The sequence below is a fragment of the Lethenteron reissneri genome, chromosome 26 (assembly GCF_015708825.2).
Source record: "Lethenteron reissneri isolate LAM-NWPU_2019-01 chromosome 26, ASM1570882v1, whole genome shotgun sequence".
NCBI classification, from domain to species: domain Eukaryota; kingdom Metazoa; phylum Chordata; class Hyperoartia; order Petromyzontiformes; family Petromyzontidae; genus Lethenteron; species Lethenteron reissneri.
This window is the reverse complement of record NC_083804.1, coordinates 25,763,733-25,788,160: the sequence shown is the minus strand read 5'-3', so window position 1 is coordinate 25,788,160 and position 24,428 is coordinate 25,763,733. Positions and strand designations below refer to the sequence as shown.

Below are 24,428 nucleotides of genomic sequence, written 5' to 3'. Positions count from 1 at the left end.
AGCCGGTGGGCTCGGGGTTCAGTGTTTAGCTTAAACCAGCGAAGCAGGAAGACCGGCAAGATAGGCCCTGGGACTCCCCTGGATCGCCGTCCTTCTAAGGACCGACCAGGGCAAGCCAGTGGCGTGTCCCCGAGAGCCCAGAACCGATGCTCTTGTAAGAGCCGGTCTGGGGGACTCAGGGTGCCGTAATCCCAGCTTGGCCAGAGCTGGGTCAGCTATATAGTGGAACATTCAATAAACAAGTGTGCCTCCGACTACGTCATCCAAGTCTCCTTGAACCTACTACAACTGGAGTCAGAAGTGGTCTTCTAAAGATGGAACTGTGATGTCCAACGCTGCAGGAAATCCCATCCAGCCCGTTCCGGGTGAAGGTCAACCCATCACACGATGCCAGCAAGGTCAAGGCCGAGGGCCCGGAACTCCGGCCACAAGGTGAGCCCTCCGCCATCCCCACGAGCTGCCATAGGGCTCCCTTCCTGACATGAGCCCCCTACCATCACCCTGAGCCACTACCCAACTTGTTGATTATGATGATAATAGTAATGATGCCACTGCTGTTTGTGGTGTTGATGGTGTTAATGACTTTAATGATGGTGGGTTTGCTCCAGATGCTCAGGTTTCCTCGCACCATTTATAAATACATATTAATTGGCTGAAAACATCTTAATATTTAGAGAACAGCAGTGCTCAGGGAATTGTTGGTCACGTCGGCTTATCACTCCCTTGCTGCTCCTGCCGTCTGTGCGATTCCTCCTTGGCTTTTGTGAGAGATGCAATTTGTGTGAACGATAATGCTGTATATAAAGCTAATCACGATGATGACGGCGATGATGACGGCAGGCGTGGGAGTGGGCGTGCCGACCCACTTCACGGTGTTCACCAAGGGCGTGACTTTGAGATCATTGACAACCACGACTTCACCTACACCGTGCACTACACGGCCGTGCAGCAGGTGCAGCCTCGCCCAATTGCTCACCCATCTGCTCGCCCACCCACTTGCCCACCCACCCGCTCTAAAACAGAGTACATTAAAGATCCCCTGACATCCTTGTAAATGATTCGGCCGTTCTGTTGCGGTGTCGCAGTCCAAATTTTGCCAAAGTCGGGAAAACTTTACTTATGTTGAGGAGTGGAGTGCTGACGTCAGGTCACACTCACCTCGGAGGAATGCCGTCAGGGTAAAGTGACATCATGCCCCCCGGGGTATTTGAGGGGAGACCCGTGACGTGGACGGGGTCTTCGCCGAGAGTCAGAGGAGTGAGTGGTTAGGAAGTAGGGGGCTCCGGGATAGAGGGTGGAGATCCAGGCTAAGGGGCTACTTTACCCGGCTGGCCGAGTTGGATGAACCCTCGGTCAGTGCTGTGGGAAGAGCCCGATAGCCTGGTGGGGTGTAGGGAACTCCCAGTACCCTTCCCCTGGGGAGCTTAGTTAATAACCGTTGTGTTAACCCCTTCCCCCGAGTTAGGCGTAAGCCCTAAATAAACGTTTGGCGTTAGCCCCTACACGACCGGCTTCAGCGTCCTTTTCTACCACGCAACACGTATATCAATTGGGATTTATATGCATAGCAGCAATCATCACCTCCTACTGGCAAAACTCATGCCCACTCCGCAACCCAGTACTCGGTGACCTTGTTCCACACACATGGCGACAGAGAATATGGAAGAATATCTAGAATATCAAACTATATCTACTGGACATCTGTTAAAACTATTGGACATCTAGATTTGAAGCTTTCGTGACTGCAAGGATTCATATTCTTGGTTTTTTTCGGTAAAGTCACGTAGGTAAAAAAATAAAATTAATAAAAGTAAAATAAAATAAAAATCACGACGTTTCGGAGGCAACACAAGCTTCCGTCTTCAGGTGGAACCATCACAGCCCGACAGCTGTATCAAGTAAATGAGAGATTACAGGAGATACCACTCCGTATATATAATAGTTGAGGGGGGGGGGGGGCAGGAATGGCCCACTTTTTATTATTATGGTAAGGTGCGGCTTGAGACTATGACTATGAATAGACTGCATAACAAAAGACTGAGCCTTTATTATGGAGAGGTTCGGTTAGTGACTACGCCTAGCCTACATAACAAAAGTGTGAAAAAATAAAGCTAAACCTGGTAGAAAGCTAACCTGGTAAAACAAAACTGGCTGTCCATCAGTAACCTGCAATAGTTTTCTGTCAAATAAGATGGTCCAAATAAGTGTAGTTAAATCTTTTTTGCATAGTTAATCACATATTTCCAATGATTACTCAGTTTGTAACCATCATCACGGTTGAAATTATGTCTGTGTTTGTATATTCGTATGGCTTCGTGTACAAACCTTTGATGGTAGCCAGGAGGTTTGCAGAGCACCTTGGTCTCGGAAAAGACAATTTCATGAGAGCCCACAGAGTTGTAGCAATGATCGGCAACGGCCGAAGAATCAGTTCTGCCGTGTTTCAGATCTGAATTGTGCTCACAGACACGATCAGAAACATGACGTTTCGTTTCTCCAATGTAGCAATCACCACAACTGCAACTCAATTTGTAGACTCCAGGATACTGTAAGTCAGGAACGACATCCTTCACAGATGGAATCAGATCACGGATTTTATGCACTGTACTAAATCGGACTTGGATCTTATGTTTGTTTAGAATTTTGGAGATCTTTTTGGTCACGCCTGTTATGTATGGTAACGTGATAGTTTTGGTCGGAGTTTCATGTGGCTGTTTCTGTATGGTGGGAGAAACAGCTTGGCGGATGGTGCGGTCAGAGTATCCGTTCATCCTGAGGGCCCGATGTACATGTCTTAATTCACCGGCCAGGTGGTGTTGGTCAGAAATGCCATGGGCTCTGTGGTATAGCGTTTTGATGAGAGAATTCTTTTGAGATGGGTGGTGGTGGGAATCCGGTTTCAAGTAGGAATCTGTGTGGGTGGCTTTCCTGTAGACAGAATGTCCCAAGGATCCGTCAGGTCTCCTCTCAAACAGAATATTCAAGAATGGTAGTTTACCATCTTTCTCCACTTTCATGGTGAATCTAATGGATGGGTGTCTAGAATTGATGTGGTCCAAGAAGTGGTTCAATGCTGGGAGGCCATGTGGCCAGATGACGAAAGTGTCATCCACATACCTCTTCCACAGGGAAGGACGCAGGGTGGATGTCTGGATGGCGTCTGATTCAAACTTTTCCATGAACATGTTGGCTATAACTGGTGACAAGGGGGAGCCCATAGGGGTATCCTCATTCTGTTTGTAGAAGGTGCCATTCCAGGCAAAATATGTGTTGGTGAGGCAATGCCTAACCAGCGCAGGTACATCAGAATTCAATCCATGTTGGACTAAGTCCTCAATTATTGTTAGGGTGTCCAGTACTGGGACTTTGGTAAACAAAGATACTACATCAAAACTGACGAGGATGTCATCAGGAGATAGTACCATGTCCTTAACCATAGAGACTAATTGTGTTGAGTTGAGTACTGCCGAAGAGGTCTTGCCTGTGAAGGGAAGCAGAGTATCTGATAGAAAACGGGCTAGTTTGTAGGTAGGAGAGTTTATCGTCGACACGATGGGTCGTAGCGGGCTGCCTTCTTTATGGATCTTGGGAAGACCATAGAGTCTGGGAGGTCTAGCCGCCGATGGTTTTAGAGAGGGACGTTTGCTTGATTCGATTAGGGAAGTCAAACTCGTGATGATACTGTTGGTTTTTGTCGTTAGGCTTTTAATGGGATCGTTTTTAATTTTGGAGTAACTCCCATCATTAAGAAGGTCCAGGATTTTGTTGTTGTATGAATCTTTATCCATGATGACCGTGGCATTGCCCTTGTCTGCCGAGAGGATGACTATATCATCTCTCTTTTTTAGTTCCGCGAGTTCAGAGCGTTCGTTTTTGCTGATGTTATTAGTGGGTTTCTTAGCTATTTCAGCTCTTGCTACATCCGCAAGGTGCTCTGCAAACCTCCTGGCTACCATCAAAGGTTTGTACACGAAGCCATACAAATATACAAACACAGACATAATTTCAACCGTGATGATGGTTACAAACTGAGTAATCATTGGAAAGATGTGATTAACCATGCAAAAAAGATTTAACTACACTTATTTGGACCATCTTATTTGACAGAAAACTATTACAGGTTACTGATAGACAGCCAGTTTTTGTTTTACCATGTTTAGCTTTCTACCAGGTTTAGATTTCTTTTTTCACACTTTTGTTATGTAGGCCAGGCGTAGTCACAAACCGAACCTCTCCATAATAAAGGCTCAGTCTTTTGTTATGCAGTCTATTCATAGTCTCAAGCCGCACCTTACCATAATAATAAAAAGTGGGCCATTCCTGGCCCTTCCCCCCCCCCCCTCAACCATTATATATACGGAGTGGTATCTCCTGTAATCTCTCATTTACTTGATGCAGCTGTCGGGCTGTGACGGTTCCACCTGAAGACGGAAGCTTGTGTTGCCTCCGAAACGTCGTGATTTTTATTTTATTTTACTTTCATTCATTTTAATTTTTTACCTACGTGACTTTACCGAAAAAAACCTAAGAATATTGGACATCTGTCAAAAAGAGCTTCATATTTCATCAGATTCTTCCAGTCTTAAGGGGCGCTGAGCCTTCAGCAGGTGGCGGAGTGGGGGCGGGGGGCTCAGCCCCCTCCAGTCCCCCGACACCACGGGGCTCGTGCCGTGGTGCTCCAGGTGCCGACATAGAGAGTCCCTGCTCAGTGAATCCCCCCCTACCCACCGCACCCCCCCTGCCCACTCCCCACATATGCCCCTCTTCCTCACTCTCTTCCCCACAGGTGCATGCCTACAGGCCCGGGCATGAGGTGGGCAAGCCGGCACCGTTCACCATCGACACGAAGGGTGCCAGCACAGGCGGCTTGGGCCTCACGGTGGAAGGGCCATGCGAGACCAAGATCCAGTACCACCCTAAGGTGGTGGAGTTGCTGGGAATGTTGATGACGACTGCAATGTTGATATAAGGGTGGTCAGGACAATGATTATGGTGATGGAGACAATGGTGATGGAGACAATTGTCTGTGGCATTGCTGACAGTGTCGGTGAGGATGAAAATGCTCGCATTGATAACCATGACTATGGCGGTAATTACGACGATGATGATGTTTATGCGTGCACAGCGGTGCGTGCACAGCGGTGCGGGCACGGGCGGCCTGGGCCTGGCCATCGAGGGCCCCTCCGAGGCCAAGATGCTCTGCAAAGACAACAAGAATGGCAGCTGCAGTGTGGAGTACATCCCCTTCACCCCCGGAGACTATGACATCAACATCACCTTCGGGGGCCTTCACATCCCCGGTGAGGCCCTCGCGCACGCAGACGCCCGTCACCCACCCGCGATCACGTTCCTAACGACCCCGTGGACGATCCATTCCAGCGGCTCGATGGCCGGTGGGTGCGCGGCGACAGCACGGCAGGCCAAGGACGAGGAACCATTTCCTCACTCAGGGCCAAACAGAATGTGGTGGCGATATGTTAACTACCTTGCCTGGTGTACAAGAGGGTCATGAGTTCAATTCCGACCCTGACGCCAGTATATTTGGAGTTTACATGCCTATCTACCCATGATCACGTGTATTTTTCTCCGGGTCCTCTGGTTTTTCCCTCTACATCAATGTGCGTTTAGAGTATTTGGCCGCAATACATTTCCATGTGCAAATCCACTTCATTGAGCTATCATTTGTGTCGATTCTGAAAAAGAGCTACAGTACATAGACCAGTAGGCCTTACCTGGTAAAATAAAATAGTTATATTTTTAGTTTAGTTTGGCGGGCAACCATACCTTCACTCGCACACGCACACACCCACACCTCGGAGCTATCGGATAATAATGCAAAGAGTAATCATGGCTCGCCTTCACCGGCGACTGGAAGCACAGTGCTTTGTGGCAGGTCGATAAGTGTGGCTCGGATGCTGTCAGCGATGGGTAAATGTGGAGGTGGAAGGCCTCGTGTGGACGCAGGCCGCCAGAAATGAACTTGCGCTGTACCCAGCCCATGGGCCGCAGCTCCTCTCTCCTTGCACTCGACGACGAATGTGAAGTGGCAGAGTCAAAGTCCCTGATGGGGAGGGGGGGGGTGGCAGGTTTGTTCTGTTCAAGCACTTCACTCTGAACCTGAATACCTGAGTTGAATTCCAGACCACGAGTAATATCAATGGTGAGTAATGTCTGAAACAGTCCTGGGACCCATCCCCCCCCCCCCCCCCCCACTTCAAAAGGCCATACTGTCCTACATTGTGAATTAGTCAAACGAGCAGCACGCAGAGAGGCCCTTCATCCAGCAGTCGACGACTTTGTGTGGCGTCTCGGCGCTGCGTCGCCCTGCTAACCGGGACGCCTATAGGCGGTAACTCATGCGGTGATTGTCGTTGCGGCGTGGTTTGTGTGCGGCGGTGGAGCAGGGAGCCCATTCTGGGTGCTGGTGAAGGACGCAGTGGACGCCAGCAAGGTGCGCTGGGGCCTGGCTTGGGGCCTGCGGGACGTGCCGGAATTCCGCAGACCTTTACGGTCGACTGCAGCAAGGCCGGTCGTGCCACGCTGGAGGTCATGGTTCTGGATCCACGCGATGTGGCCCGCGCGCGTTGCCGTGACGACGAGAGTGGCTAGGGTAACGACGGTGCCGAGGCTGATGAGGGTAACTATGGTTGCAACGATGATGAAGGTGGCAACAGTGGCAACGGTGACAAGGGTGATGACGGTGATCAGGGTGACGAGGGTGACGACGGTCACGAGGGTGACGATGGTGGCGACAGTGATGAGGGTGACGACGGTAATGACGACCGCCCTGGCAGGCTCTTGCGCAGTGCTGAGTGTCAGTAGTGGACAGGGAAAGGAGGCTGCCGGGTGGCTCGAGAGATTCAGAGCCAGTACCGCCGAGAGCCTGCGTTCGAATCCAAACGTGATCTAACCGTGTAGTGAATGGTAGCAGCCTGGTTACCAATGACTTACATCCATCGAGACCCATACATTCAAATAGAGACTCACAGATTCAAATGGAGACCCATAGACTTAATGTAGAGACTGATAGACTTACCGCCACAGATTTGTGACTCAGCAAGATTCTTAAGCATAATATTCTCAGCCTGATCACCAAAGACTGTACACAAAATCCAACGTAATTGGCTCTGCACTTCATTTGTCAAAATTCCAGCTCTGAACATGGCAAATATCGGTTTAACTGTCACTGCGACGAGCAATCATCTCTGGCGCAGAGCAAACGGATGAGTGCTGCACCCGAATGCATGTGTGGACCAGAGGGCACTTGCAGGGATCTCAGAGGTAGCTCTGCGATATCCGCTTTCGCGGGCTCTTCTCTAAGACCAAGGGGGTGGTGCAGCTCTGCGAGAGTTCCGAGCCGATTCTTTGTCCGTGCTACCGCCGCGACACTCGCGCTCCCGCGGCCATGTTCAGGTCTGCCCGAGCCACTGGAGGTGCAGGACAACGGGGACGGTACGCACACGGTCAATTACCTAACGAGCCATTATGGGCCCTACACCATCGGGGTCAAGTACGGGGACTAGGAGGTGCTCCGCAGGTACGCGGCGGTTGTGCGCACGGTGGAGCGTGGGTGCTCGTTTAGACACGAGCAGGTGCACAGGCGCCTGCTGCGGTGAGTTTTAAACATCGGCGCTGGGGAGACAAAGGCGGCCGGGAATGGCGCCAGCCGCACCGCCCGTTTGTGCGCCGTTGCCAGCCTGCACAGGCGCTCGCTCACAGAACTTACCCCAGCAGCAGCTTCAGTAGCAGCAGCGTGTGGGAGGAAACGTGGGACCTTTGTCAATTTACACTCCAATTTACGCCCCCTGGGCTACTCCTCTCTGTACAAATCTCAGAGGCGACCGCTCAGCGATCGTGCATTCTGCTGCTGTGGAGGACCCCTGCTCTCCGGCCCACATCCAGAATCGTGACTCCTAGCTTGAAAACCGATTTTAAATTCCAAGCCTTTTTTCCTGTAGCCTATAGTTTTATCATTGGCTTGTATCACGGATCTTCACGTTATCTATTTCGTGGGTGTAGTTATTATAGTCCTTGTCAGCTTTTTTTTGTATTTCATTTGGAATTATTTACACTTGGGAGTGTTTTTTTGTGTATGTGTATAACGCTCTGAGATTTGATGATGATGACGCATTTTAAAATCGAGATCATTTGTATTATTACGTCTCTATTGGGTCGCCGCAGTCCATTTAAGATCAAGGAAGGTGCTGCCGACGCACGATGCTAGCAAGGTGAAGGCTAGCGGGCCCGTCCTCAATTCGTTGGGCGTGTCGGCGAGCCTCCCTGTCGAGTTCACCATCGACGCATGCGACGCCGGAGAGGGCCTCCTGACAGAGCAGATCACGGTGCGTGGACGTGGTGCAGGACGTGGAGGTGTCAGACACGGGGACGCAGCTGGGTCACAGCTGGGCCACGGGGTCACAGCTGGCACACAGCTGGGGATGTGGATACACAGTTGGGGACACGGAGATACAGCTGAGGATGTGGGGACACAGCTTGAGACACTTCAGACACAGCTGGACATGTGGGGAAACGGAAACAGCTGGGGATGCGGGGACATGACGGCTGGGGACAGAACAGCAGTTTACACCGAGACATGGCCAGAGACAAGAGAGATGGAGCCATGGGACAAGGGGACAGAGATTGAGACATGGGGACACAGGAAACCCTGCCAGGGACACGGCTGCTCAACACTGTGTAATAATACTCTGGAGACGGCTTGTGGAATCGGTCCTTTTATTTACTTATCTCAGTTCACAAGCACTCCCTGTTGCTGGCAGGCAACGGGAAGTGGGCAGACAGATCGTAAGAGATGCACCGCCACGTGGCACTCGGAGCCCCGCTCGCGCGTGGCCCCTCTCTCTCTTCGTTCCTTGTCTGACCACGTGTCCCTCGGCTCTTCCCTTATTTAATGCCCGGGTCACGTGGTACGCTCCAGCCAATCCTTAATAGCCTGTGCTGAATGTTCCAGATTCCCCATCAACTCCCGGGACCACGCCCCTGACTTGTCTTCCCATTGGCTGAGGCCAAGACCAGCAGAACCAATCATCCTAGCTGACATCCCTCGATCACGCCAGGGCCATGCTCCCAGGCTCTCCCCCATTGGCTGTAGAGCAGGACCGGCAGAGCCGATCACCACGTGAGCCGGACATAGGCTCTCATTACAACTGTAACGATCACACTCACGGTTATGCACGTTCGTGGTGAGATGTGGAGTCGGGATGATCTTCACACGTGTTCACTGCCGCGCTGCTCGTGGTCCGAATGCTGGAATCCCTGGTCAAGGGGCTCCGGTTGTGCAAATTCCCTCTTGCACAAGGGGGATCGGTGACCCTTGACCCCTTGTGTGGGGGCTCGGTGAACCTTGGCCTCTAGCCCCACCGGAGGTCATCGCCATCACCCTCGTCCCCGTCGAGGTTCCCTCTGCTCCACATCGGAATTTTGCTTCTATTGCTGCCCTTGTCCAATCGGGCTCTGCTTCCACTAATCACGTGACTCCCTTTGGGCCAATCGAGCGAGGAGTCGATAACCCACGATGTGATGGTTGTGTTATGATAACCATCGTCACCATCGTCATCATCCTCGTCCTGTTCCCCCGCTCACCTCCCTCTCGCTAGGACGCGAAGGGAAACACGTCCGAGGCGACGATTTTCTTTCGCGATTGGAAATCTCGAACGATGGAGGGCTCAAAGCCTTCTCCCCAGGCTACTCAGGCCACCCCCCACTCCACCCCAACCACCTTCTCTGTAAGGTGCCCCCCCTCCTCCCCGCTCGCCTCCTCCAGCCTGGCCTGTGACTGAAAGTGAATGCAGCATGCTTGGATGGCCTGCTGCTTGCCCTTCGCTCGGCGCACGGTGGCTTTGCAAAGATCGCCCCTCTCTTTCTCTCTGCACAGCACGAACTTGCAGCACGCAACTCCATTGCTTCTCGATCGGGGTAGGGGGGGGGGTGCCGCCAAACTTTACCTTCCTCCCCTCACACTCGCCGGGCAGCCGAGCAGCCGGTGGTACTAGGGCTGGCGCCGCGTGCTTGCGTTTGGGGTTTGGAGCCGAGCAGCGACAACGCCAGGGCACATGGCGCGGGGTGTGTGGTTTTTTTTCACTGCCGCGTGCGACGCAACTCCTCTGGCATGGGTCCTTCGCTCCCCGGTCTCCGTCTTTGGGGCGCCACGGTGGCGAGATGTTAACTCCCTCACCTGATTTAAATGAGGTCGTGGGTTCGTCTCTCTCCCCGTGGTCACGTCAATTTCTCTCCGGGTCCTCTGGTTTTTCCCTCCACATTTATAAAGATGCCTTTAGAGTATTTGGCTGAAATACATTTTCACGTGATCAGCCACTTTGTTGAGCTATAATTAGTGGCCAGGTCACTTCTGAAAAAGGGCTTTATAGCTCAAGTGGGCCTTCCTTGATAATATTTAAAAAAATAGTTAGTTGGTATAGTATTTGGGTGAACAAAACAAAAGTGGGCCCCCAGAAATGAACGTCACCTTTGGGACCGACTGGCACTGCCAAATAGAATTCTCCCCGGCACAAGCTTTCGTTTTGGAGCTGAGCACCACTGGCGCTGTGGGTAGCGCGCTGTGACATGAACCCGGCTACCTGAAATCAATTATCTGGAACATAAACCAACATCAGTGGCGAGTGAAGTCCGAACCGGTCCTGGGCGTCTACCCTCTTCACCAGCCCCCGCACTGCCAAGTGTGGTGAAGTATGGTCAAAGAAGTGACGGTTCAGAGTTGGGCAAAATCTCATTTGCATGTGACTGAGATATTATTGCGTTTGTATGTTGTAATTGGTCTTTTTTATCTGATTCACATGAGACATGGTTAAATCGTTCACTTTGTATCCTCATTAGGTATCCTCCAGTATTTTTAATAAAAATGTATTAGCCAAGCTCTGCAGTTAAGAAACCCCCATAACTGGCGTGGCTCACAAGCTCTGTACATTTTAGCGATGCAAACAGCTTCTTAAACGAGTAACTCCACAGAAAGTAGATTGGCAGGTCGCCTGTGATGGGATAAAGTGTGGGTGCTCCCACCTCTTCCAAGACGTCTGGCCATTGTGGAGAGTAGGCCAAGTCCCCTCCTTGGAGATCTGCCAGCATTGGCGTGAGCGAGCAATTACAATGCTGCACCTTTACCTTGTAATAGGTTTCTCTGCAGCACCCCTCCGAATGTCCAGGGGCACGATGGGTTTTAATTTATTGGGAAACTTTCTTGAATGTCCAAGCATCTGAAAGTGCCATAAATCTCATCTCTTTAATAATGTGAAGGGCACTCCCATTGGCAGGTGTTCCTGTGTGGCATAAAGTGACGCAGCACCAGCCTGGAAGTTTTCGGTTGCAGTGTTGCTAATTGGTTATTCAGATTAACTAATCTCTAATTCACTGTGAGCAATTCACAGTCCAAAAAATGTGGACCATGATGCAGGCGTACAAACCCGTGGCCTACTCCATACCGAACAACGACACGGGATCCATTACGTCCGCCACGAAGATGACGGCGCGGTGCACTCGCACACAATGTAGCCGCGGCGTTAACCGGGACGGCCAGGGGCGCTTGAACCGCGAACCTCTACAATAAACGAGCGCCGTTGTGAGCGGAGCACTTGGTGGCGACGATCTCTGGCAGGACCTGGACGGGAAGCCGAAAAAAGCAAACATCAGAGACAACGGCGACGGCACGTACGACACCGTGTACGTACTGTCGATATGACGGGGCACTACACGATGACCATCAAGTACGGCGGAGACGAAATCCCCTACTCACCATACCGCATCCGCGCCCTGCCCACCGGCGACGCCAGCAAGTGCACCATGACTGGTATGTGTGGGTGCGCGTCAGTGAGTGGGGGACGCGTCAGTGAGTGGGGGACGCACCAGGTACTCATTTGAGGCTGAGTCGACCTAAGGGAGACCCAGGACCATTTCAAATAATCATCACTGATGTTGGCCATGAGCGGAAATCGAACTTGGGTCGCCGAGTTCGAAATGCAGCGCGGTAATCACTACACTACCGCTTTCCATAAAACGTACACGAGCGCTTGAACAGACACGCACGATGCTGAATATGCACATCAGCACGTGCACGAGCGCGGACGCATTGGAGCTGCAGCCGTCAACCGCTGGGATGGCGATTCACCGCTGGGAGGATTGCTGCTAACCCTCTCTCCTCTGCCCTGTGTCCCTCTCCGCAGTGTCCATCGGGGGCCACGGGCTGGGTAAGTACAGTTCCAGGATGAACAATCCCCACTCATCCGCCCTATACAGAGGTGTGCATTTGGGTGGGTCTGTACATGGTCTACAGTGTGGTGGTTCAGTGAGTACGTGGGTGGGTGGATATGTGCATGATCTGGAATGTGGTTGTTGAGTGCGTGGGTGGGTGAGTGGGTGAGTGGGTGAGTGGGTGCGTGCATGGTCTGCAGTCTGGTGGTTGAGTGAGTGCATGGGTAGGTCAGTGTCTGTCAGACCATGTTTGTAACGTGGGTGGAGGAATCAATGTGTGAAGAAGTTGACATGAACGGCAACCGTGGCCATAGCAACAGGAGCGTGACGAGGACATATCATGGGAAAAATTATATCTCACGATACCAGCTTCCTCCTCAACAAGTGGACGATCCTGGGACAACCGGGGAAGGCGGTAACCCGAATCCCCCCCCACCCCTCACCCCACCCTGCCCCCGTGCCAGGCGTCGGGGTGGGCCCCACGATCCAGATCAACGAGGAGACAGTGATCACGGTGGACGCCAAGGCGGCCGGCAAGGTGACGTGCTCGGTGTCCCGCCCCAACGGTGCCGAGCTGGACGTGGACACGGTAGAGAACCACGATGGCACCTTCGACATCTACGACACGGCGCCCGAGCCGAGCAACTACACCATCACCGTGCGTTTCGGCGGCGAGCTGGTCCCCAACAGCCCCTTCCACGTGCTGGTCCGACGAGGCGCGATCGCACCCACTAGTGCTGTGGGCGGCATGAGGGTGCGAACGTCACTGTGCCGGTTCTCGCCGCTGTGTGGCACGGTTCCCACGTGTGGTTTGGGTTGCACCGCACGTGGTTCGGTGCGATGCCCCAGACTCTGCTCCAAGTGGCAAGGGGACTCCGTGTGAGTCTATGAGCGACTGTGAATCTCTATGCCTCCATGTAAGTGTACAGTATTTGATCCCCTGCTGATTTTGTACGTTTGTCCACTGACAAAGAAATGATCAGTCTATAATTTTAATGGTAGGTTTATTTGAACAGTGAGAGACAGAATAACAACAATAAAATCCAGAAAAACGCATGTCAAAAATGTTATAAATTGATTTGCATTTTAATGAGGGAAATAAGTATTTGACCCCCTCTCAATCAGATAGATTTCTGGCTCCCAGGTGTCTTTTATACAGGTAACGAGCTGAGATTAGGAGTACACTCTTAAAGGGAGTGCTCCTAATCTCAGCTTGTTACCTTCACAGAAGCAATCAATCAGATTCCAAACTCTCCACCATGGCCAAGACCAAAGAGCTCTCCAAGGATGTCAGGGACAAGATTGTAGACCTACACAAGGCTGGAATGGGCTACAAGACCATCGCCAAGAAGCGATTATTTGCAAATGGAAGAAACACAAAAGAACTGTCAATCTCCCTCGGCCTGGGGCTCCATGCAAGATCTCACCTCGTGGAGTTGCAATGATCATGAGAACGGTGAGGAATCAGCACAGAACTACACGGGAGGATCTTGTCAATGATCTCAAGGCAGCTGGGACCATAGTCACCAAGAAAACAGTTGGTAACACACTACGCCGTGAAGGACTGAAATCCTGTAGCGCCCGCATGGTCCCCCTGCTCAAGAAAGCACATGTACATGCCCGTCTGAAGTTTGCCAATGAACATCTGAATGATTCAGAGGACAACTGGGTGAAAGTGTTGTGGTCAGATGAGACCAAAATGGAGCTCTTTGGCATCAACTCAACTCGCCGTGTTTGGAGGAGGAGGAATGCTGCCTATGACCCCAGAACACCATCCCCACCGTCAAACATGGAGGTGGAAACATTATGCTTTGGAGGTGTTTTTTTTGCTAAGGGGACAGGACAACTTCACTGCATCAAAGGGACGATGGACGGGGCCATGTACCGTCAAATCTTGGGTGAGAACCTCCTTCCCTCAGCCAGGGTATTGAAAATGTGTCGTGGATCGGTATCCAGCATGACAATGACCCAAAACACACGGCCAAGGCAACAAAGGAGTGGCTCAAGAAGAAGCACATTAATGTCCTGGAGTGGCTAGCCAGTCTCCAGACCTTAATCCCATAGAAAATCTGTGGAGGGAGCTGAAGGTTCGAGTTGCCAAACGTCAGCCTCGAAACCTTAATGACTTGGAGAAGATCTGCAAAGAGAAGTGGGACAAAATCCCTCCTGAGATGTGTGCAAACCTGGTGGCCAACTACAAGAAACGTCTGACCTCTGTGATTGCCAACAAGGGTTTTGCCAACAAGTACTAAGTCATGTTTTGCAGAGGGGTCAAATGCTTATATCCCTCATTAAAATGCAAATCAATTTATAGCATTTTTGACATGCGTTTTTCTGGATGTTGTTGTTATTCTGTCTCTCACTGTTCAAATAAACCTACCATTAAAATTATAGACCGATCATTTTTTGTCAGTGGGCAAACGTATCCCATCTAACCTATATAATTCATTTTTTGTCTGTCTGTCCGTCTGTCCGTCTGTCTATCCGTCTGCGTACACTCGCTAGCTCTCGGACCGTGGGGTTCGCCAAGATTACATTTTGCAGGTGGGCACGCCCCCGGCCCCGCGGTAAACTTAGGCATTTCCGATTTTTCGTCTCTAAACTTTAAATCGGACCGATTATCGATTTAGTGTGATTTATCTTTATTTATTTATTTACTATTGCCGACCGGCACGTAACGAAGCACGCCGTTGCGCATGCGGGAAGGCGGTTTCCCCTGGCAACGGGCAGTTGGCCCCTGGCAACGGGCAGCAACGCCGTCGCTGCGGGGTGGACGCCATTTTTAATTCCCGTTAAAAATATGCGCACGCATTAACACGCGACGCTGAGGTAAATTCATCAAAGTTTCACGTCCTCTTCACTCCCCCCCCACCCCAATGTGTGCAATTGCTATCATAGGGTCGGTAGATAATAAATATATAGCAATTAGACAGTATTATTGTAGTGCGGGGGGGGGGGGTGGGGTAACGGCCACAGCACCCAGCCTCGGCCGGGTGGGAAATCTAGGCGAGGCCGGAGGCTCTGCACGGTACTAGGCCTCGACACCTCACACGTCTCAGGCGACGACTTTGTGGTATAAACTGCTACGAATGGGAAATATCCGGCGTTGACCGGGGCAAATATAATAAAAAAACTCCTGAAAACTTTAAAACATAACATATCAATGAAAATAAAACTCTGTAATTAAAAATGTAGCCCAAGCGCGAAAAGAAGCGATTCTTTGCAATCGTTGCGAAGGAATCGAGGGTTGGAGATTACTTTAGAATCTCCCTATTCGCGTGTAATATACTTACGTGTCGCCAACAGACACACACATTCACACATTTAGTTTTTATATTTATCATACAAAACGTCAGCATGTACTGCTGTCATCATAGGCAAAAATATATACACCCTCACCACTCCCTCACCACTCTCCCTCACTCACCCTCACCACTCACTATCACTCACTATCACTCACCACTCACACTCACCACTCACCATCACTCACCCTCACCACTCACCCTCACTACTCACCCTTCTCCCTCAACACTCACGCTCACCCTCACCAATCATCCTCGCCCTCACCACCACTACTCATCCTCACCACTCACCCTCGCCACCACCACTGACCCTCACTCACCCTCACCACCACCACTCACCACCACTCACCCTCACCTCTCACTCACCCTCAACACTCACCCTCACCACTCACCCTCACCACTCACTTTCACCACTCACCCTCACCACTCACTCTCACCACTCACTCACCGCTCACCACTCACCCTCACCACTCACCCTCACCACTCACACTCACCACTCACCACCTCACCACTCATCACTCACCACTCACCACTCACCCTCACCACTCACCACTCACCCTCACCACTCACACTCAACACCTCACCACTCACCACCTCACCACTCATCACTCACCACTCACACTCACACTCACCACAGACCCCTCACCACTCACACTCACCACAGACCCTTCACCACTCACACTCACCCTCACCACTCACCATTCACCCTCACCACTCACCCTCACCACTCACCACTCACCCTCACCACTCACGCTCACCCCTCTCCCTCACCACTCACCCTCACCATTCACCCCTTTCCTTCACCACTCACGCTCACCACTCACCCTCACCAACCATCCTCACCCTCACCACTACCACTCTCCCTCACCACTCTCCCTCACTACTCACCCTCACCTTAACCACTCACCTTCACCACTCACCCTCACCTCTCACCACTCACCTTCACCACTCACCCTCTCCACTCACCACTCACCACTCACCTTCACCACTCACCCCCACCACTCACCACTCTCACCACTCACCCTCACCACTCACCCTCACCATTCACCCTCACCACTCACCACTCACCTTCTCCACTCACCCTCACCACTCACCCTGACCACTCACCCTCACCACTCACCACACACCCTCACCACTCTTCTTCACTACTCACCCTCACCACTCACCCCTCACTACACACCACTCACCCTCACCACTCACTGCTCTCCCTCACCACTCACCCTCACCACTCACCATCACTGTAGTGGTGGTACCTGCTATCATGACAGTAGTACAAGCTGACGTTTTGTATGTGTAATGTCAAAAGCTAAATTAGTGAATGTGTGTGTCTGTAAGAAATGTTAAGCATACTTGGCGACACGTAAGCAAGTTTAAAAAAAAAACGGGAATAGGGTGAGTGGTGGTGGTGAGGGTGAGTGGTTAGGGTGAGTAGTGAGGGTGAGTAGTGAGGGTGAGTGGTGAGGGTGAGTGGTGAGCGTGAGTGGTGAGCGTGAGTGGTGAGCGTGACTGGTGAGTGGTGAGGGTGAGTGGTGAGGGTGAGTGGTGAGGGTGTGATTGGTGCGGATGAGTGGTGAGTAGTGAGGGTGAGTGGTGAGGGTGAGTGATGAGGGTGAGTGGTGAGGGTGAGTGGCGGTTGTGAGTGATTAGTGAGGGGTGAGTGGTGAGGGTGAGCGTGAGTGGTGAGGGTGAGCGGTGAGGGTGAGCAGTGAGGGTGAGTGGTGATTGGTGAGGGTGTGATTGATGAGGATGAGTGGTGAGTGGTGAGGGTGAGTGGTTGTTGTGAGGGTGAGTGGTGAGTGGTGAGAGTGAGTGGTGAGGGTGAGTGGTGAGGGTGAGCGTGAGTGGTGAGTGGTGAGTGGTGAGCGGTGAGGGTGAGTGGTGATTGGTGAGGGTGTGATTGGTGAGGATGAGTGGTGATTGGTGAAGGTGTGATTGGTGATGAGTGGTGAGTAGTAAGGGTGAGTGGTGAGCCTGAGTGGTGAGGGTGAGTGGTGATTGGTGAGGGTATGATTGGTGAGGGTGAGTGGTGATTGGTGGGGGTGTGATTGGTGAGGATGAGTGGTGAGTAGTAAGGGTGAGTGGCGGTTGTGAGTGGCGGTTGTGAGTGGGGATTAGTGAGTGGTCAGGGTGAGTGGTGAGGGTGAATGGTGAGCGTGAATGGTGAGTGGTGAGGGTGAGCGGTAAAGGTGAGCGGTGAGCGTGAGTGGTGTATACTTGGCGACATGTGAGTGGTGGGTGGTTAGGGTGAGTAGTGAGGGTGAGTAGTGAGGGTGAGTGGTGAGCGTGAGTGGTGAGTGGTGAGCGTGACTGGTGAGTGGTGAGGGTGAGTGGTGAGGGTGAGTGGTGAGGGTGAGTGGTGAGGGAGAGTGGTGAGAGTGAGTGGTGAGGGTGAGTGGTGAGGGTGAGTGGCGGTTGTGAGTGGTGATTAGTGAGTGGTGAGGGTGAGTGGTAATGGTGAGTGGTGAGCGTGAGTGGTGAGGGTGAGTGGTGAGCGTGAGTGGTGAGGGTGAGTGGTGATTGGTGAGGGTGAGTGGTGATTGGTGAGGGTGTGATTGGTGAGGATGACTGGTGAGTAGTGAGGGTGAGTGGTGAGGGTGAGTGATGAGGGTGAGTGGTGAGGGTGAATGGCGGTTGTGAGTGGTGATTAGTGAGGGGTGAGGGTGAGAGTGAGTGGTGAGGGTGAGGGTGAGCAGTGAGGGTGAGTGGTGATTGGTGAGGGTGTGATTGGTGAGGATGAGTGGTGATTGGTGAGGGTGTGATTGGTGAGGATGAGTGGGGAGTAGTAAGGGTGAGTGGTGAGAGTGAGTGGTGAGCCTGAGTGGTGAGGGTGAGTGGCGGTTGTGAGTGGTGATTAGTGAGGGGTGAGTGGTGAGGGTGAGCGTGAGTGGTGAGGGTGAGCGTGAGTGGTGAGGGTGAGCGGTGAGGGTGAGCAGTGAGGGTGAGTGGTGATTGGTGAAGGTGTGATTGGTGAGGGTGAGTGGTGATTGGTGAGGGTGTGATTGGTGAGGATGAGTGGTGAGTAGTAAGGGTGAGTGGCGGTTGTGAGTGGCGGTTGTGAGTGGTGATTAGTGAGTGGTCAGGGTGAGTGGTGAGGGTGAATGGTGAGCGTGAATGGTGAGTGGTGAGGGTGATCGGTGAGGGTGAGCAGTGAGCGTGAGTGGTGTATACTTGGCGACACGTAAGCAAGTTCTTTTTTTAAACCGGGAATAGGGTGAGTGGTGGTGGTGAGGGTGAGTGTTGAGGGTGAGTGGTTAGGGTGAGTAGTGAGGGTGAGTGGTGAGCGAGAGTGGTGAGTGGTGAGGGTGAATGGTGAGGGTGAGTTGTGAGGAAGAGTGGTGAGGAAGAGTGGTGAGGAAGAGTGGTGAGGGTGAGTGGTGAGGGAGAGGGTGAGTGGTGAGGAAGAGTGGTGAGTAGTGAGGATGATTGTTGAGGGTGAGTGGTGAGTGGTGAGAGTGAGTGGTGAGGGTCAGTGGTGAGCGTGAGTGGTGAGGGAGAGGGGTGAGCGTGATTGGTGAGATTGAGTGGTGAGTGGTGAGGGTGAGTGGTGAGTCGTGAGTAGTGAAGATGATTGGTGAGTGAGGGTGAGTGAGGGTGAGTGGTGAGGGCAAGTGGCGGTTGTGCGTGGTGATTAGTGAGGGGTGAGTGGTGAGGGTGAGCGTGACTGGTGAGGGTGAGTGGTGAGGGGTGAGCAGTGAGGGTGAGTGGTGATTGGTGAGGGTGAGTAGTGAGGGCGAGTGGCGGTTGTGAGTGGTGAGTAGTGAGGGTGAGCGTGAGTGGTGAGGGTGAGTGGTGAGGGTGAGTGGTGAGCGGTGAGTGGTGAGCAGTGAGGGTGAGCAGTGAGGGTGAGTGGTGAGGGAGAGGGGTGAGTGGTGAGGGTGAGTGGTGAGGGAGAGGGGTGAGTGGTGAGGGAGAGGGGTGAGTGGTGAGGGTGATTTGTGAGGAAGAGTGGTGGTGGTGAGTGGTGAGGGAGAGGGGTGAGTGGTGAGGGTGAGTGGTGACGGAGAGAGGTGAGTGGTGAGGGTGAGTGATGAGCGTGAGTGGTGAGAGTGAGTGGTGAGGGTGAGTGGTGAGGGTGAGTAGTGAGGATGATTGGTGAGGGTGAGTGGTGAGGGAGACGGGTGAGTGGTTAGGGTGATTGGTGTGGGAGAGGGGTGAGTGGTTAGGGTGAGTGGTGAGGGTGAGTGGTGAGCGTGAGTGGTGAGGGTGAGTGGTGATTGGTGAGGGTGAGTGGTGAGGATGAGTGGGAAGTAGTAAGGGTGAGTGGTGAGCCTGAGTGGTGAGGGTGAGTGGTGGTTCTGAGTGGTGATTAGTGAGGGGTGAGTGGTGAAGGTGAGCGTGAGTGGTGAGCGTGAGTGGTGAGGGTGAGCGGTGAGGGTGAGCAGTGAGGGTGAGTGGTGATTGGTGAGGGTGTGATTGGTGAGGGTGAGTGGTGATTGGTGAGGGTGTGATTGGTGAGGATGAGTGGTGATTGGTGCGGGTGTGATTGGTGAGGATGAGTGGTGAGTAGTAAGGGTGAGTGGCGGTTGTGAGTGGCGGTTGTGAGTGGTGATTAGTGAGTGGTCAGGGTGAGTGGTGAGGGTGAATGGTGAGCGTGAATGGCGAGTGGTGAAGGTGAGCGGTGAGCGTGAGTGGTGTATACTTGGCGACACGTAAGCAAGTTCTTTTTTTTAACCGGGAATAGGGTGAGTGGTGGTGGTGAGGGTCAGTGTTGAGGGTGAGTGGTTAGGGTGAGTAGTGAGGGTGAGTGGTGAGCGAGAGTGGTGAGTGGTGAGGGTGAATGGTTAGGGTGAGTTGTGAGGAAGAGTGGTGAGGAAGAGTGGTGAGGGTGAGTGGTGAGGGTGAGTGGTGAGGGAGAGGGTGAGTGGTGAGGAAGAGTGGTGAGTAGTAAGGATGATTGTTGAGGGTGAGTGGTGAGTGGTGAGAGTGAGTGGTGAGGGTCAGTGGTGAGCGTGAGTGGTGAGGGAGAGGGGTGAGTGGTGAGGGAGAGGGATGAGCGTGAGTGGTGAGATTGAGTGGTGAGGGTGAGTGGTGAGTCGTGAGTAGTGAAGATGATTGGTGAGTGAGGGTGAGTGGTGAGTGGTGAGGGCGAGTGGCGGTTGTGCGTGGTGATTAGTGAGGGGTGAGTGGTGAGGGTGCGCGTGAGTGGTGAGGGTGAGTGGTGAGGGATGAGGGGTGAGCAGTGAGGGTGAGTGGTGATTGGTGAGGGTGAGTAGTGAGGGCAAGTGGCGGTTGTGAGTGGTGAGTAGTGAGGGTGAGCGTGAGTGGTGAGGGTGAGTGGTCAGGGTGAGGGTGAGTGGTGAGCGGTGAGCAGTGAGGGTGAGTGGTGATGGTGAGTGGTGAGGGAGAGAGGTGAGTGGTGAGGGTTAGTGGTGAGGGAGAGGGGTGAGTGGTGAGGGAGAGGGGTGAGTGGTGAGGGTGAGTGGTGACGGAGAGGGGTGAGTGGTGAGTGGTGAGGGTGAGTGATGAGCGTGAGTGGTGAGGGTGAGTGGTGAGGATGATTGATGAGCGGTGAGGGTGATTGGTGAGTGGTGAGGGTGAGGGTGAGTGGTGAGGGTGAGTGGTGAGTAGTGAGGATGATTGGTGAGGGTGAGTGGTGAGCGTGAGTGGTGAGGGAGAGGGGTGAGTGATTAGGGTGATTGGTGAGGGAGAGAGGTGAGTGGTGAGGTAGAAGGGTGAGTGGTGAGGGTGAGTGAGAGGGGTGAGTGATGAGGGTGAGTGGTGAGGGAGAAGGGTGAGTGGTGAGGGTGATTGGTGAGGGTGAGTGGTGAGGGTGAGTGGTGAGGGTGAGTGGTGAGAAAGTGGTGGTGGTGAGTGGTGAGGGAGAGGGGTGAGTGATGAGGGTGAGTGGTGAGGGAGAAGGGTGAGTGGTGAGGGTGATTGGTGAGGGAGAGGGGTGAGTGGTTAGGGTGAGTGGTGAGGGAGAAGGGTGAGTGGTGAGGGTGAGTGGTGAAGGTGATTGATGAGCGGTGAGGGTGATTGGTGAGGGTGAGTGGTGAGTAGTGAGGATGATTGGTGAGGGTGAGTGGTGAGCGTGAGTGGTGAGGGAGAGGGTGAGTGGTTAGGGTGATTGGTGAGGGAGAGGGGTGAGTGGTTAGGGTGAGTGGTGAGGGAGAAGGGTGAGTGGTGAGGGTGAGTGGTGAGCGGTGAGGGTGAGTGGTGAGCGTGAGTGGTGAGGGAGAGGGGTGTGTGGTTAGGGTCAATAGATACTACTTACTCTGTTGTATGTAAGGTGTGTAGGTATATATACCTACGAGGGGTAAATATATTTTTTGAGGGGGGGGGGTCCACAATTTTCAGAAACCTTTTACATCAACTATTTACCCCACACTTTCTACAACTTTTTGGACTTGTGCAAGCCTCTCATATATTTGTTGGTATAGAAATGTACAAACGGCCCACCGGGCTTTCACAATACCTTAGTATATGTGTTTATATATGTAAGGTTTTCACCCGGGCAACGCCGGGTACTTCCGCTAGTACAAATATATAAAATTAGGATGGTGGTGAAATTATGTTTGCCTAGTATTGTGGAACTGCCCTACATGTAGTGCCAAACACTGATGATCTGAAAAATATTTCTGCAGCGAATCTGTAGCCCTATCCATAACTCCAAGCCTGAACGGACTATGGAATCTATGAAAACTCAATGTCCGATTCACAAATTTGGAGGCATCATCATAGCGATATATCACTCCTCTACTCTTTACGCAATTATCTGGCTCAACCACCTCAATCCAAAAAAGTTGTTGCTCTACATAAATGTCGGCCATACAAAGAACATGACTCCAACCTCTCTTTGTCCCCTTGTGCTAATTCATTGATCAAGACAATGCGTTTCCATGTAGTTCTCCCCTCTTCGGGTTTTGAGAGATCCTTCTTCTCATGATGTGTCCCAGCTTATGTACATCAGAGATGGCAACCCTGATCATCGTACACGGACAGTCACGTTGCGTCCCTTGTCTCCTCCCATCACCCATCACCTGCCATTCCCCCCCCCCTCCCCCAATGTGACCACTCAAAACCAACTGTGATTACCTGCAGCAGTGTTTTTGACAGCCACCAGTCTTTTTTCGAAAGAGTGCCACTCGGAGTTTGGTGAATGCCCTGAGTGTGGTTTTGAGCCGCGGCCGGGAGTTGGCGGGGAGTGGCGGCATGGTTCTACTCTTGTTACCACGCCCGGTCGACCCACACCGGTGTGGCTCAATCGCCACGCGGTGCCTCAGTGAGACGAGATTTCATCGATCTCGACGAGCACGTGTCAACTATCTTGAAGTTCCGTGGAGGCGAGTAATCAATAGGGGGTCCATGACAGGTTGCCGTGATAACCCATGAAGACTACTATCTGGGGGGGGCAAGCAATATACCCTGCCCCCTGCCCTACCGTCACCGCGAGCATGGGGTCTCTGCCGCACCAGCAGTGTGGGGCTCATCGTGATGTCCTGCTTACAAGTGCAATTTCAATGCAAGCGACTTGTTAATGCGGTCAAATCAAAGAAATGTGAACTTTATTTTTCAAGTACTGTGTGTACATATGTAGAAGAGCATTGTGAGTAACCAATGAAGGTTTTTTTCGGTTAAGTCACGTAAGTAAAACATCAAAATAAAAATAGGCAAGACCTCTTCGGCAGTACTCAACTCAACACAATTAGTCTCCATGGTCAAGGATATGGTACTATCTCCGGATGACATCCTCGTCAGCTTTGATGTAGTATCTTTGTTTACCAAAGTCCCAGTACCGGACACCCTAACAATAATTGAGGACTTAGTCCAACATGGATTGAATTCTGATGTACCTGCACTGGTGAGGCATTGCCTCACCAACACCTATTTTACCTGGAATGGCACCTTCTACAAACAGAATGAGGGTACCCCTATGGGCTCCCCCTTGTCACCAGTTATAGCCAACATGTTCATGGAAAAGTTTGAATCAGACGCCATCCAGACATCCACCCTGCGTCCTTCCTTTTGGAAGAGGTATGTTGATGACACTTTCGTCATCTGGCCACATGGCCTCCCAGCACTGAACCACTTCTTAGACCACATCAATTCTAGACACCCATCCATCAGATTCACTATGGAAGTAGAGAAAGACGGCAAACTACCATTTTTGGATATTCTGTTTGAGAGGAGACCTGACGGATCCTTGGGACATTCTGTCTACAGGAAAGCCACCCACACAGATTCCTACTTGAAACCGGATTCCCACCACCACCCATCTCAAAAGAATTCTCTCATCAAAACGCTATACCACAGAGCCCATGGCATTTCTGACCAACACCACCTGACCGGTGAATTGAGACATGTACATCAGGCCCTCAGGATGAACGGATACTCTGACCGTACTATCCGCCAAGCGGTTTCTCCCACCACACAGAAGAAACAGCCACATGAAACTCCGACCAAAACTATCACGTTACCATACATAGCAGGCGTGACCAAAAAGATCTCCAAAATTCTAAACAAACATAAGATCCAAGTCCGATTCAGTACAGTGCATAAAATCCGTGATCTGATTCCATCTGTGAAGGATGTCATTCCTGACTTACAGTATCCTGGAGTCTACAAATTGAGTTGCATTTGTGGTGATTGCTACATTGGAGAAACAAAACGTCATGTTGCTGATCGTGTCCGCGAGCACAAGTCAGATCTGAAACACGGCAGAACTGATTCTTCGGCCGTTGCCGATCATTGCTACAACTCGGCGGGCTCTCATGAAATTGTCTTTTCCGAGACCAAGGTTCTCTGCAAACCTCCTGGCTACCATCAAAGGTTTGTACACGAAGCCATACAAATATACAAACACAGACATAATTTCAACCGTGATGATGGGTACAAACTCAGTAATCATTGGAAAGATGTTATTAACCACGCAAAAAAGACTTAATTACACTTTTTTGGACCATCTTA

At 51.9% G+C, this 24,428-nt stretch overlaps 1 pseudogene; it reads left to right on the top strand.

The window, feature by feature from the left end:
* Positions 1-24,428, top strand: part of LOC133347981 (filamin-C-like) — an 83,404-nt pseudogene that overhangs the window by 47,047 nt on the left and 11,929 nt on the right.